Source organism: Thalassophryne amazonica, chromosome 3, assembly GCF_902500255.1.
Source record: "Thalassophryne amazonica chromosome 3, fThaAma1.1, whole genome shotgun sequence".
Lineage (NCBI taxonomy): Eukaryota > Metazoa > Chordata > Actinopteri > Batrachoidiformes > Batrachoididae > Thalassophryne > Thalassophryne amazonica.
In genome coordinates this window covers 96,252,113-96,268,613 of record NC_047105.1, presented here as the reverse complement: position 1 = coordinate 96,268,613, position 16,501 = coordinate 96,252,113, and the positions used below count along the sequence as shown (strand labels likewise).

General features: G+C 42.4%; 1 long non-coding RNA gene across 1 annotated transcript; it reads left to right on the top strand.

Moving 5' to 3' along the window:
• The first annotated feature begins 9,019 nt into the window (after positions 1–9,019).
• LOC117507980 lies at positions 9,020–15,511 on the top strand. Its single transcript, XR_004559920.1, has 3 exons — positions 9,020–9,151; positions 12,717–12,719; positions 15,500–15,511. It is a non-coding gene; the product is annotated as an uncharacterized LOC117507980 (long non-coding RNA).
• Positions 15,512–16,501: the final 990 nt, after the last annotated feature.

Genomic DNA, 16,501 nt, shown 5'->3' with positions numbered 1-16,501 from the left:
CATTTTCTAATATTCATGCCAACAGTTGTTGCCTTCTCACCAAGCTGCTTTCCTATTGTCAGTTTTTTCCCTGGTGTCCTTAGACAGCTCTTTGGTCTTGGCTATGGTGGACAGGTTGGAGTGTGACTGATTGAGTGTGTGTGAACAGGTGTCTTTTATACAGGTAACAAGTTCAAACAGGTGCCATTAATACAGGTAAAGAGTGCAGAATAAGAGGAGTTCTTAAAGAAAAATTAACAGGTCTGTGAGAGCCAGAATTATTGCTGATTGGTACAGTAGTGTTCAGAATAATAGTAGTGCTATGTGACTAAAAAGATTAATCCAGGTTTTGAGTATATTTCTTATTGTTGCATGGGAAACAAGGTACCAGTAGATTCAGTAGATTCTCACAAATCCAACAAGACCAAGCATTCATGATATGCACACTCTTAAGGCTATGAAAAGGGGGTGTTCACAATAATAGTAGCATCTGCTGTTGACGCTACAAACTCAAAACTATTATGTTCAAACTGCTTTTTTAGCAATCCTGTGAATCACTAAACTAGTATTTACTTGTATAACCACAGTTTTTCATGATTTCTTCACATCTGCGAGGCATTAATTTTGTTGGTTTGGTTTAGGCCAGTTGATGTGTTCTTTGGCAAATTGTAACCTCTTCTGCACATCTTTTATTTAACAGAGGGACTTTGCGGGGGATTCTTGCAAATAAATTAGCTTCACACAGGCGTCTTCTAACTGTCACAGCACTTACAGGTAACTCCAGACTGTCTTTGATCATCCTGGAGCTGATCAATGGGTGAGCCTTTGCCATTCTGGTTATTCTTCTATCCATTTTGATGGTTGTTTTCTGTTTTCTTCCACACATCTCTGTTTTTTTTTTTTTGTCCATTTTAAAGCATTGGAGATCATTGTAGATGAACAGCCTATAATTTTTTGCACCTGCGTATAAGTTTTCCCCTCTCCAATCAACTTTTTAATCAAACTACGCTGTTCTTCTGAACAATGTCTTGAAGGTCCCATTTTCCTCAGGCTTTCAAAGAGAACAGCATGTTCAACAGATGCTGGCTTCATCCTTAAATAGGGGACACCTGATTCACACCTGTTTGTTCCACAAAATTGACAAACTCACTGACTGAATGCCACACTACTATTATTGTGAACACCCCCTTTTCTACTTTTTTTTTTTTTTTTTTACTAATAGCCCAATTTCATAGTCTTAAGAGTGTGCATACCATGAATGCTTGGTCTTGTTGGATTTGTGAGAATCTACTGGTACCTTGTTTCCCATGTAACAATAAGAAATATACTCAAAACCTGGATTAATCTTTTTGGTCACATAGCACTACTATTATTCTGAACACTACTGTAGGTTACCAAATACTTATTTCATGCAATAAAATGCAAATTATTTCTTCAAAAATCATACAATGGGATTTTCTGGATTTTCTTTTTAGATTGAAAAACTCACAGTTGAAGTGTACCTACGATAAAAATTACAGACCTCTGCATTCTTTGTAGGTGGGAAAAATTGCAAAATCGACAGTGGATCAAATATTTATTTTCCCCACTGTACAAAGGGTCATACTTTATATCTTTTGTTTTTGTTTACTCCCCTGGGTTTAAATATAGTGTGCTGTGGATGTACATGTGAGTTGCCACAGGTGCATATATTTTAACTTGCCATTTTATTTGAATCCCCTTCCTCCTAAGATGATGCCTCAGTCAGATTATGAACCACTCTGTGGCTGAAAGGTTCTCTGCTTTGTTTGATTCAAATATCACTCATAAGGATTTTGATACTTATGCGCTGCCTTTCAAAAATCAGTGCAAATCTATTTTAGATATAGTGGCACCTTTGATACAAAGCCTTGTCCCTCATAAAAAAAAATAAAAAATCTTGTCCTTGGATAAATGCAAATATTTGTATTTTGAGGAGAAACTGCTGGAAGAGTGAACAGTTATGGAAGGCTACAAAGCTTGAAGTATATACAGTGTGCTGCATCTGAAGAAAGTAGTTTTCATTAAATGGCATAATAAAAAGTGCCAGAACTACCTATTTCACTAATCTTATAGCTTCAAATAAGAACAACCCTAAAGTCTTGTCTGATACATTTAGTATAATTTCTCATGTTATTCCTCGAGTACTACTGTACACAAAATCTGAGTCAAAAGACTTTCTGTACTTTTATGAATAAAGTCACAGCCATCAGGCCAAGTATTTACCATCTCTGTATCAATCTAGCGGTGTACGCTCCTCTGATCCCTGGTGTTTAGTTCCTGTTACCTTGAATAACATCAATGCTTGACTTGGTTACATGAAACCTACTTCAGTTCCCCTCTATGTACCTTCCTACCTCTTTATTCCTTTGTGTATTTGATTCTACTGGCTGCTGTATTGTGGATATGATTATTTCTCTTAAAACTAGCTCAGTTCCCACAGTTTATTTAAACAGGCTGTTGTTGTGCCAGTAAAGAAACTTAAGTTGGATCCATCCAAAACATTACAGGTGAATATCTACAGTGCATCCAGAAAGTATTCACAGCACTTTGCTTTTCCACATTATGTTACGTTACAGCCGTATTCCAAAATGGGAGTATACATATTTTTTCCCCTCAAAATTCTACTCTTGACACCCTCTAATGACAGTCTGAAAATTTTTTGAAATTTTTGCAAATTTATATATGTGTAAAAAAAAAAAAAAAATCACATGTACATAAGTATTCACGCCCTTTGATCAATACTTTGTTGATGCATCTTTGTCAACAATTACAGCCTCATGTCTTCTTGAATATGCCACAAGCTTGGCACATCTGTCTTTGGGCAGTTTTGTGCCCATTCCTATTTGCAGCACCTCTCAAGCTCCATCAGGTTGGATGCAGAGCGCCGGTGCACAGCCATTTTCAGATCTTTCCAGAGTTGTTCAATCAGATTCAGGTCTGAGTTCTGGTTGGGCCACTCAAGGACATTCACAAAGTTGTCCTGAAGCCACTCCTTTGATACCTTGGCTGTGTGCTTAGCGTCATTGTCCTGCTGGAAGATGAACCATCACCCCAGTCTGAGGTCAAGGGCGCTCTGGAGCAGGTTTTCATCAAGGATGTCTCTGTACATTGCTGCATTCATCTTTCCCTCAATCCTGACTAGTCTCCCAGTTCCTGTCACTGAAAACATCGCCACAGCATGATGCTGCAACCACCATGCTTCACTGTGGGGATGGTGCCTGGTTTCCTCCAAACATGATGCCTGACAGTCACACCAAAGAGTTCAATCTTTGTCTCATCAAACCAGAGAATTTTGTTTCTCACAGTCTGAGAGTCCATAAGATACCTTTTGGCAAACTCCAGGCAGGCTGCCATGTGCCTTTTACTAAGGAGTGGCTTCCGTCTGGTCCCTCTACCATACAGGCCTGATTGGTGGATTGCTGCAGAGATGGTTGTCTTTCTGGAAGGTTCTCCTATCTCCACAGACGCATGCTGCTGCTCTGACAGAGTGACCATCAGGTTCTTGGTCACCTCACTGACTAAGGCCGTCTACCCCGATTGCTCAGTTTAGACAGGTGGCCTGTTCTTGGAAGCGTCCTGGTGGATTCGACCTTCTTCCATTTACGGACGATGGAGGCCACTGTGCTCATTGGGATCTTAAAAACAGCAGAGATGTTTCTGTACCCTTCCCCAGATTTGTGCCTCAAGACAATCCTGTCTTGGAGCCCTACAGACAATTCCTTTGACTTTGTGGTTTGGCTTGTGTTCTGACATGCACTGTCAACTGTAAGACCTTATACAACTCTAATTCCAATGAAGTTGGGACATTGTGTGAAATGTAAATTAAAAACATCATACAATGATTTGCAAATCCTCTTCAACCTATATTCAGTTGAATACACCACAAAGACAAGCTATTTAATGTTCAAACTGATAGACTTTTTTGTTTTTGTGCAAATATTTGCTCATTTTGAAATGGATGCCTGCAACACAAAAGCTGGGACAGGGGCAAAAAAAGACTGGGAAAGTTGATGAAAGCTCAAAGAACACCTGTATAGAACATTCCACAGGTGAACAGGTTAATTGGAAACAAGTGAGTGTCATGATTGGGTATAAAAGGAGCATCCCAAAAAGTTCAGCCATTCATAAGCAAAGATGGGGTGAGGATCACCACTTTGTGAACAACTGCGTGAAAAAATAGTCCAACAGTTTAAGAACAATGTTTCTCAACGTTCATTTGCATGGAATTTAGGGATTCCATCATCTACAGTCCAAAATATAATCAGAAAATTCAGAGAATCTGGAGAACTTTCTACACATAAGCGGCAAGGCCGAAAACCAACATTGAATGCCCCTGACCTTCGATTCCTCAGGCAGCACTGCATTAAAAATCCGACATCATTGTGTAAAGGATCTTACCGCATGAGCTCAGGAACACTTCAGAAAACCATTGTCAGTTAACACAGTTCCTCGCTACATCTACAAGTGCAAGTTAAAACTCTACCATGCAAAGCAAAAGCCATACATCAACAACATCCAGAAACTCTGCCACCTTCTCTTGGCCCGAGCTCAAATTAAATGAACAGATGCAAAGTCGAAAAGTGTTCTGTGGTCTGATGAGTCCGCATTTTAAATTGTTTTTGGAAATCATGGACGTCGTTTCCTCCAGATAAGAGGAAAAAGACCATCCAGATTGTTACAGGCCAACATTCGAAAGCCAGCATCTGTGATGGTATGAGGGTATGTTAGTGCCCATGGCATGGGCAACTTACACATCTGTGATGGCACCATCAATGCTGAAAGGAACATCCAGGTTTTGGAGCATCACATGCTGCCATTCAAGCAAAGTCTTTTTCAGGGACGTCCCTGCTTATTTCAGCAAGACAATGCCATGCCACATTCTGCACGTGTTACAACAGCGTGGCTTCGTAGTAAAAGAGTGAGGGTACTAGACTGGTCTGCCTGCAGTCCAGACCTGTCACCCATTGAAAATGTGTGGCGCAATATGAAGCGCAAAATACGACAATGGAGACCCCGGACTGTTGAACAACTGAAGTCGTACATCAAGCAAGAGTGGGAAATAATTCCACCTACAAATGCTTATTGAGTTTTGTTAGAAGGAAAGGTGATGTAACACAGTACCATACCACATACCACTGTCCCAGCTTTTTTGAAATGTGTTGCAGGCATCCATTTCAAAATGAGCAAATATTTGCACAAAAACAAGTTTATCAGTTTGAACATTAACTATCTTGTCTTTGTGGTGTATTCAAGTCATTGTATTCTGTTTTTATTTATATTTTACACAAACTCCCCACTTTATTGGAACTGGGGTTATATGTAGACAGGTGTGTCTTTTCAAATCATGTCCAATCAACTGAATTTAGCCCAGGTGAAGCACTCTGAATACTTCCCAGATGCACTGTAAACTACATTCTTGTGTCAAAGATTTTGGAAAAAAAAATGGAGTGGAGTAACTTAAAAAAAATAGTTATGGACAACTTTCAATCCAGCTGTTGCAAATTGCACTCCACTGAGACTACATTACTTCAAGTCTCTAGTGACATTTTGATGGCTGCAGACATGGGGGAGTTTTCAGTTGTGGTCTTACTGGACCTCACCTCTGCTTTCGATACTGATGATCACAGTATCATGACTGGGTGTGTTTTAAAATGGTTCACATCAGACCCAGAGGTGAAAGTAGTTTTAATTTCTTGCCGGTACTATCACAACGGATATTGCTTTATATTCATCACTCCTTGGGCATCCTTGAGGAAAAACAAACATTTTAATATTTTAGTACATGAACAAACAAAAGAAATTGGAAACACTTGACATAAATTTAAATATCTAATTGACGCAACTTTAATTGTTTTATGTGCAAGTAGCCAAACATTCAGAATCCTCACAACTTATTTTGTTGTGTTAATTTCTAGCTGCTTATTCAAAAGTTGTGTCTACTTAAAAAATTAACATAACCAGCTGTTAAAGGTTTACAAGTTGACTCAACTTTGCATTACATCTAGTAACTCAGATTTGGTTCAGATAAAAATTGTTTTTTGAATGAACTAATAACCTAACAGAGGTGGGTATACATGCTACATTTACTTTCTTATGTGTTCTTGAGTAGTCTTTTGAAAAATTGTTACATGTTCTTGTAGTTTTTTTTTTTTGTTTGTTTGTTTTTTGTTGAACACTCTCTTAATGACTTTTTTCTGACGAGAACCTGAATACAGCAGTGGCTGTGCCCCCTTTACTCAACACAGAAGCCGCTGATTGAGTAAGGTGGACATCCGGGACATTGGTCATGTGACCTGCATAGCAACGCAGTCTCCATTTTTTAGTAAGTTTTGTAGCACTACGAATGATATTGGAATTGTCGCTGGTTGTTGAATGCAAAATAAGGACCTAAAGCAATTTATTTTTTTTTTACTGAGCACAAAGTCACACTGTCACCTGTTTTTAATAGCTCCATTCACATTTAATCAGTAAGATGCCCTCACTCGTAAAACAAACGGTGCATACCGCAAGTTTGACCAGTCAGTTATTCATCACCCTTCATCAAAGCCATTTAAAGATATCAATCGTGACTCACCTTTCTGCTGATTAGTCACAGGCAAGAAACACCAAGCAGTTTTTATTCATTCCTCATTTACATGGGGCAGCCAACAACAGCTCTCAGGGGTGGACTGGACCATTAATATCTCCCGCTTCGGTCCCTCATGTAAAAGAAAAACAATATCCTTTGTGTGTTGTTTATGTGTGACTTTACTGATTAAGCACTTTTTCTCCAAATGATGTCGTTTCTGCTGCTGCCACCGTCTGTTACTGACTGTGCATCTGTCCTCCGGGCCACAGGCCCAACTGATGAGAAGCTCCCTCTCCGCTCGAGCCGGCAGTTCTTCCAGCCTGGTTTTGAATGTTGAGGGGCCTCATATACAAAGGCTGCGTACGCACAAAAACGTGGCATACATTCGTCTCCACACTAACGTTCAGATGTATCAAAAGTGGAATGACTATTGAAATGCGCAGCGCGGCATGCAAAAAATACTGGCTGGCGTACGCACAGCATGTTGTCGTCAGGAGAAAAAGGCCTCCTGTAGTGCCACATAAGATTCCGTACAGCCATACAACTCCCGCAACACCCCAATGATCTTATCCGTGTCTGAACGTTCTTCCCTAGAACAGTACTTAATTTTCTCACGTACCTCCCCCTCCAGGTGATTAAAAAGAACACCTGGTCAGATACCGATACATGGAATGCTCTCATACAGGCTTGCACTTCCTCCAGCCATTCAACCAATCCTATGCCGGTCTTTCCCCTAAACAATGGGACATTTCCTATCTCAGGGAACTCCGTCTCCATGGACGGAGCACTGACAGTGGTGGGCTCGACGGGCGGGAGCAATATTGAGGGGACAGTACTGGGGCTGGGCACAGCCGCAACCTGCTCCTGTTTCAGTCAATTTCAATTTATTTTCATTTATATATAGCACCAAATACCAACAGAGTTGCCTCAAAGCGCTTCACACAGTCTTTCATTATATGGTCTTAGCTGAGCGACTAAATCCCTCAGCTACTTTACTTCCACCTCAGTTACTTAACGTACACCGCACAAGCTTTCCTCCGTAATGAGATTTTTTTTTTTTGTCCCCCGTAAGAGCCAAAAATCAAGGGGAATCACTTCCTCCCAGTTCCATGGATGCCAACTGCTGCTTTGCCCTAAAAACAAACAAACAAACAAAAAACACCCCAAATCAAACTAACAATTTTACCATTGAAGAGACACACACACACAGAACACACTTCTCTGCTCTCAATCTGCATCCCACATCTGTCACCAAAATGACAAAACGGATGAATTTTGTTTAATGGAATACTCAAGAATCATGATGGTCGTACTTCTGACACCACCCTGGAAGTGTCACCCAGGGAACTCTCCAATCAAACTCCAAATCAAGGCACACAAGAGGCAGAATAAGTGGTTCAAAATGCAGAACAAATTATTACTAAATTTATTTCCACTCTAAAACACCAATAAAATGTCAAAATACCTAACATGAATTACACAGAAATATTAACATCCAAAATAAAATAGCATGGTCCCAAGACCCCAGCACACACAGCGAAGCAGACAGCAAGGCAAACACAATCAGGCATAGCAGCAGTAATGTCCGGCAGCACATCAATCCACTGCCACTTTCCACCACAGACCAATCTGTCTGTCCCAAATAGTGCAGCGTATACTCTGGGAGTCAACCCCACACTGGAGCGTCCATCAGTCGGTAACAACACAGCACCGTGAGTGCCAAGCAGCATGCAACCAGCGGCAACTCCAACAGAATTATCTTCCCTCACTAGGATGCGGAAATGGAATGTCAGACACACCTGTAGCAAATGTAAGACAAATGAGTGCAACTCTCAGGTGAACAGGATACAGATGAGTGTTCTCTGCCTGCTTTTATGTGAGCCCATTCCTACACTGATTAGCTGGAATCCAACACCAGCTGAAAATCATAAAGACCTGTTCATCCTGCTACAGCTAGCTATGGATGAAAAGAAGCTGTTTTGGTCCTGATGTACCTCAGCGTCTTGCCAGAGGGGAGGGGAACAAAATGTTTGTGACCTGGGTGGGAGGGATCAGCCTCATTCTTCCTTGCTCACCTCAGGGCCCTGGAGGTATACAGGTCCTGTAGGGATGGCAGACTGCAGTTGTTCACCTTCTCTGCTGCATGGATGATACACTGCAGTCTGCTCCTGTCCTTGGCAGTGGCAGCAGCGTACCAGACGGTGATGGAAGAGGAAATGATGGACTCAATGATGACATTGTAGATGTTCACCATCATTGTTTTTGGCAGGTTAAACTTCCTCACCTACCACAGGAAGTACATACTCTGTTGTGCTCTCTTGATGAGAGCTGAAGCTGAACTCCCACTTGAGGTCCTGGGTGATGGTGATCCCCAGGTAATGGAAGGAGACCCCAGTGGTGACTGGGGAGTCACACAGGGTGATGGGGGTGGCCAGGACTGGGTTCTTTCTGAAGTCAACAACCATCTCCACTGTCTTGAGGGCGTTGAGCTCCAGGTTGTTCTGTCTGCACCAGGACACCAGGTGGTTGATCTCACATCTGTAGGCAGACTCGGCCCTATCAGAGATGAGTCAGATGAGGGTTGTATCATCTGCAAACTTCACAGACTGGTGACTGGAGGTTCAGCTGTTGGTGCCAGGAGAAGAGTAGAGGTGAAAGAATGCAGCCTTGGGGGGATCAGGTGCTGATGGACCATGTGTCAGAGAAGTGCCCTTCCAGCTTCACATGCTGCCTGCTGTTGGACAGGAAGTCAGTGATCCACCTGCAAGTGGAGTCAGACATGCTAAGCTAGGAGCTTGTCCTGCAGCAGAGCCAGGATGATTGCATTGAAAGCAGAGCTGAAGTCCACAAACGGAATCCTGGTGTAGGTTTTGGGGAGTCCAGATGCTGGAGAATGAATTGGAGGGCCGTGTTGACAGCGTTGTTGACATATGTGTTGGTTCTGGAGGCATTTGTTTTTTCTTTTGTGTGTGTGTGTGTGTGTTAGAAGAATTATCACTGTCAATTAGCTCCTTCAAATTGTTGTCCGCCAGCAAAACAAACTCTGCCATGTTTAGCTAAACACCACCCCCACTAGTGGGTGGTGGTTGCAGCGTGCAATAGTACAAAACGCATGGAACCAAATTTGCACAGTAAATGCAACACAACACAAATGGGACAAATAATCCATGTCACGTGACATACAAAGCACCAATCAAATGACAAGGATCCACTTAATCATTACGTAAAAACATCCCTCCCTCCTTGGTGCACGCAGTGACCGGAACTCAGGCCAGCAAAGTTCACGGCAGTTGCAGGCCACCTGCCTGCAGCAGCTCTGTTCACATCATGAACACATCAGCCAGCCACACGGAGGTGAAAGCTGCTGGGCCACATGGAGGGTCTGTGCATCCAGCTGTCTTTGTCTTGGCACGCAGAAGGACACCGTGTCATGTGGACTATAACTTACATGGTGGACGTGCCATTTGGCTCACCAGCTAGCTGATCACAGGATCAGATGGATATTTTTACATGGACAGCTTGCTGATGGTGTCTGCAGTACACGTTGAGGTACAGCTGGACACGTTCTGAAGGTGAGCTGTGCTTTATTTTTTGTCCATGTCATGAGGGCCTGCCGACACATATGCATCGCCGTGGCTTATTGAGGTGGATGTTCATCGCATGATATGTGTTCTCCAGCTTTGAGTTGCGATGACACAGTTGTTAGGTGCGACATGATGTGATGCCTCAGTGTGTGCATGTGTGATCATGTGGCAGCTTCGGGACTCCTGCCTGTGCTGACATGATATGGTCGCCTCGGTGTGCAGGCGTGTGATCAGCTGTCAGCTTCGGGGCTCCTGTCTGCACTGATATGATGTGGTCGTCTCGGTGTACGCGCGTGTGATAATTTGACAGCTTTGGGGCTCCTGCCTGTGCTGATATGTGGTCGCTTAGGTGAATGCGCTTGTGATCATCTGACAGCTTCAGTGCTCCTCACTAAGCTGATATGTGAATGCATGTGTCATCATCTGACAGCATCGGGGTCCCTGCCTGCGCTGACATGATCTGAGCGACACGCCCCCTTGTCTGGAACAGCAAAGCTCTCCCCAGGATCTGGGGCCACAATGGTACACACATGGGCTGTCAGTTAATTCACCACATGATAGATGGACATTGCGATTGCGTGTCACGTGGTGTGAGGTGTAACGGGCGTCTCACTGTCCAGTCGGATGGTGCACTGGCCATAGGACGCCGTGTCATATAGGATGACGCTTTTGTGAGCTGACAGTGGGAGCTGTCAGGAGGATGTACAGCAAAGGTTGGTGCATGGGTGGTGTCCCAGCTGGAGACATTCCACAGCTTGCTTTTTATTTTTATCTCTGTTGTGGCAACATGGGCACACTGCTGCACGTTAATTCCACCTTCAGCGGGACATGCTGTATATGCCATGATAGATGTTCCACAGCTGTCACAGCTCGATCAGCTGTGTTTGGTGGCAGCGCACTGAGTCTGACACATGCATCGACTCGCTGTGGGCATGTGCGCAGCTGCATGTCGTATTACAACTGTGATGTCTCATATACGTTGTGTAACCCATGGGAGGGAATGACAATCTCTGTGTTAAATTACGTCCATCATGGACATGACAGCCATCCAGATGTGCGTGTTGTCCTGGACAGCATTCACACTGCACTCCAGTCGCCGTTCGAGCTTTTGCCTTGGCGCACCTTGACAATGTTGGTTCGTGGTTTGGGGGCGGGGGGGGACATGACACACTCGCACGTGTGCGCACATCGTGTGAGCAAGCGCATGTGTGCGCGTGTGCATGTGAGAGTGCAATGGTACCAAACGTATGGAACCAAATTTGCACTCCAAATGGAACCAAGCCGCACTCTAAATGCAATGCAACACAAATGGGATGAATTAATCCATGTCATGTGACATACAAAGCACCAATCAAATGACAAGGATCCACTCAGCTGTTATATAAACTCACATATATCATCCTAAAGCTCCCTCTCTCTGTCACACACATACACAAACGTACAGAAGCATTCAGATAGTCTAACACATGACAACTATAATATGGCAATATCAATATGCAGCCATGTTCAAAGCTGTTGCACATCGATAACATGCACATTTGACAGCGTCTTTGAAGTTGCAACACAACAGAAAACTCCCACACCATGTCACCCCCCCCCCCCCCCCCAGAAAAGGCCAATATTATATGACATAAAATATAGAACAAAAGTGATTTGAAAACAACCATTAAAGGTAATTAAAGTAAACTCTCATGAATAAATACAATATTTCACTTTTAATGCTTCATTGCTTCCCATCAGATGCTTTTGTAGCTGCTGTGTACTCCAACAGCTACTTGGCAATGGTATTTCCTGCTGTGTAAATAATAATTTGCACTGGGACATGGCACGAATGGATTTACACCCACTGTGCAGCTCATTTTAGCATCCACTGTTAAGGGCACCTTCACACATAGTGCGAAGTTGGTCGACTTGTGCATGAAGTGCACAACAGCTATTTGCACAACAGCTACAGCTATTTGTGCACACCAGTGGCTGAAAGACAGAGTGTGCTCTGTGCGAGCCCATCGAACCCTCTCCTGACAGGTGTCGGCCAAATTCTAGCTGACACACACGAGCATCTAACACTGCTCGTTTGGCACATAGAAAATGTGTGGCCATTCACACGAAAACAGTCAGCAGACAATCATTGTCGAGCTGGCAGTGAAATTTGTCTAAGTGTCCCGCAACTGTGAAGTTGCTGAGTGCACATGTGGTATGCCAGAGTGTCGGCTCCCACCACAACACGTGAGTGGCCTTTTTTTTTTTTTTAATTTAACCAGGGTTATTTAACCGCGGACTTCTGTATTGCATCCCCTTTTATTTATTATTTATATCAACCCAGTGATAGTCACTAATTATACAGCTGTTTTTTTATTTTATTTTCCTCCACATCAGTAGCATGATGTGGTGCACCTCGTCCCATGGAACACAGTGCAAGCAGCTACTTTTTCCCCAAAATATGTTTGCATTGTTCATTAATTACAGGATTATACTGCAAAACTTATAATAATAATAATAATAATAATAATTCCTTCCCAGATAAACTGGTGTCGATTTTCTTAATTTAGATTGAATTACATTAGATTGTAGTACAACCCCTGGCAAAAATTATGGAATCACCGGCCTCGGACGATGTTCATTCAGTTGTTTAATTTTGTAGAAAAAAGCAGATCACAGACATGACACAAGACTAAAGTCAGTTCAAATGGCAACTTTCTGGCTTTAAGAAACACTATAAGAAATCAGAAAAAAAATTGTGGCAGTCAGTAACGGTTACTTTTTTAGACCAAGCAGAGGGAAAAAAATATGGACTCACTCAATTCTGAGGAAAAAATTATGGAATCATGAAAAACAAAAGAACGCTCCAACACATCACTAGTATTCTGTTGCACCACCTCTGGCTTTTATAACAGCTTGCAGTCTCTGAGGCATGGACTTAATGAGTGACAAACAGTACTCTTCATCAATCTGGCTCCAACTTTCTCTGATTGCTGTTGCCAGATCAGCTTTGCAGGTTGGAGCCTTGTCATGGACCATTTTCTTCAACTTCCACCTAAGATTTTCAATTGGATTAAGATCCGGACTATTTGCAGGCCATGACATTGACCCTATGTGTCTTTTTGCAAGGAATGCTTTCACAGTTTTTGCTCTATGGCAAGATGCATTATCATCTTGAAAAATGATTTCATCATCCCCAAACATCCTTTCAATTGATGGGATAAGAAAAGTGTCCAAAATATCAACGTAAACTTGTGCATTTATTGATGATGTAATGACAGCCATCTCCCCAGTGCCTTTACCTGACATGCAGCCCCATATCATCAATGACTGTGGAAATTTACATGTTCTCTTCAGGCAGTCATCTTTATAAATCTCATTGGAACGGCACCAAACAAAAGTTCCAGCATCATCACCTTGCCCAATGCAGATTCGAGAGTCATCACTGAATATGACTTTCATCCAGTCATCCACAGTCCACGACTGCTTTTCCTTATTGTAACCTTGTTTTTTTCTGTTTAGATGTTAATGATGGCTTTTGTTTAACTTTTCTGTATGTAAATCCCATTTCCTTTAGGCGGTTTCTTACAGCTCGGTCACAGACGTTGACTACAGTTTCCTCCCATTCGTTCCTCATTTGTTTTGTTGTGTATTTTCGATTTTTGAGACATATTGCTTAAGTTTTCTGTCTTGATGCTTTGATGTCTTCCTTGGTCTACCAGTATGTTTGCCTTTAACAACCTTCCCATGTTGTTTGTATTTGGTCCAGAGTTTAGACACAGCTGACTGTGAACAAACAACATTTTTTGCAACGTTGCGTGATGATTTACCCTCTTTTAAGAGTTTGATAATCCTCTCCTTTGTTTCAATTGACATCTCTCGTGTTGGAGCCATGATTCATGTCAGTCCACTTGGTGCAACAGCTCTCCAAGGTGTGATCACTCCTTTTTAGATGCAGACTAACGAGCAGATCTGATTTGATGCAGGTGTTAGTTTTGGGGATGAAAATTTACAGGGTGATTCCATAATTTATTCCTCAGAAATGAATGAGTCCATATTTGTTTCCCTCTGCTTGGTCTAAAAAAGTAACCGTTACTGACTGCCACAATTTTTTTTTCTTGATTTCTTATAGTGTTTCTTAAAGCCAGAAAGTTGCCATTTGAAATGACTTCAGTTTTGTGTCATGTCTGTGATCTGCTTTTTTTCTACTAAATTAAACATCTGAATGAACATCCGCCAAGGCCGGTGATTCCATAATTATTGCCAGGGGTTGTAGTTTAATTGCGATCCAAACTAAAAGTAATTACATAGGTAGTGCTATACAAAGAAGAAAAACAGATGACTGGCAAGGTTATAAATTGTTTTTCCAAGTTTTAATAGTCTCTTGTCAGTGCAGTCGAGAACTGTTTCATCAGTGGAGTCTTATTACCTGCAGACTAGAAATGAGAGCAGAAGCAATGAGGCGTGATATGTACTTTTATTAGAAGGATGAAAGCCCTTATTGTGTGTGCTGGCTAAAATGAGCTCTGCTGGCTACTGAAAGGTCCTGAAGAGAGTTTAAAGTCAAGCACTGTCTGAATACCTCCAGGTACAAAGAGTTGGAGCAGCTTTGACACTTGCTGTGGCCTTAAATCAGTCATTTGAAGATCTGCTGTTGGTTGACTCCACTACATTTCCAGACTCATCTAACAGGCAGTGATAATGGATTACTGCTGTGCAGGAAAATACAGATGATATGACAGCGAAGGGGTGGGGGTGGTGGTGATGTTGACTCTGCAGGTTGAACAAACAGTGGCCGTAGTCTGTTTGTCATCTGATTATGTACTTTGTTATTAGTGACGCTGCCATTTGAACCCAAAGGCACTTTGAGAACAAACCACTGTCAGGACTCAGTTCTAAGTACACATCCTCAAAGGCCTTTACTTTGTTTGCATTGCATTTGTACCGTGAGGAGCAACGTGGAAGGAACGATTAAGGGGCGTAAGATTTTCAACATATGTTAAAGTCACTTTGTTCACTAAAATTACAAGACCTGTAAGCATTTTCTTTGTAGGTTCTGAGTAGAGATAGGCCAGCTTCGGTATTGGTAACGTATCCGATATTAATGTTATTCAGGCATCTGTTATTGGAGGGACAGGACACAGGACTGAATCACTTACTGATCCAACCTCTCACCACTTTGTCAAATGAATACATAATGCTTCTGAATTGCCAGGGTGGCCAATATAGAGATATCCCTAAAAATTCTAGTCATTCTGTTGGCAAAAACTATGACTTCTGTGCTTTTTTTTATGAGCAGAAAGGCTCAAAGAAACTTTCAATTCCATTTTTAAAGATGCAACACACCACACTACAGTCTTCTGTAAAGAGGCTTAATTATGCACACAGCTGTCTGACAGAAAGGAGGAAAGAAACAATCATGGGGGAGGTGATGGTCTAGTGCAGGGGTAGGCAACCTGTTCCAGAAAGAGCCATGAGGGTGCAGGTTTTCTTTGCAGCCACTGACTCCACCAGGTGATATCACTGATTAACTGATTCCATCTGCTCAAAGTGATATTAATCAGTAAAATCACCTGGTGGAGTCAGTGGCTGCAAAGAAAACCTGCACCCTCATGGCTCTTTCTGGAACAGGTTGCCTACCCCTGGTCTAGTGGTTAAGTGTCAAATCCCAGCCTGACCGGAAACTCACAAGGGCCCTTGGGCATGGTCCTTAATCCCCTAGTTGCTCCCGGTGTGTAGTGAGCGCCTTGTATGGCAGCACTCTGACATCGGGGTGAATGTGAGGCATTATTGTAACACCTTTTAGGGCAACTGTTTGATGGTCTACCTATATTCAATTTAATACACCATAAAGACAAGATATTTAATGTTCAAACTGATAAACTTTATTTTTTTGTGCAAATATTTACTAATTTGGAAATGGGTGCCTGCAACACGCTTCAAAAAAGCTGGGACAGTGGTATGTTTACCACTGTGTTACATCACCTTTCCTTCTAACAACACTCAATAAGCGCTTGGAAACTGAGGACACTAATTGTTGAAGCTTTGTAGATGGAATTCTTTCCCATTCTTGCTTGATGTACAACTTCAGTTGTTCAACAGTCCGGGGTCTCCGTTCTCGAATTTTGCGCTTCATAATGCACCACACATTTTCAATGGGCAACAGGTCTGGACTGCAGGCAGGCCAGTCTAGCACTGGGAGGTCCAAGCTTTTGTCTTCTACCTGTAAAGCCCACGGAGAGTCAAATGACCCCAAGATCCCCCGTGGAGAGCTACTTCTGTTATGTACTGTTCTGTACTTCTGTTATGTAAACAAGGAAATCTCAGAACACCTCACTCAGACGCCCAGACTTGGCTAGCCACATTCTTG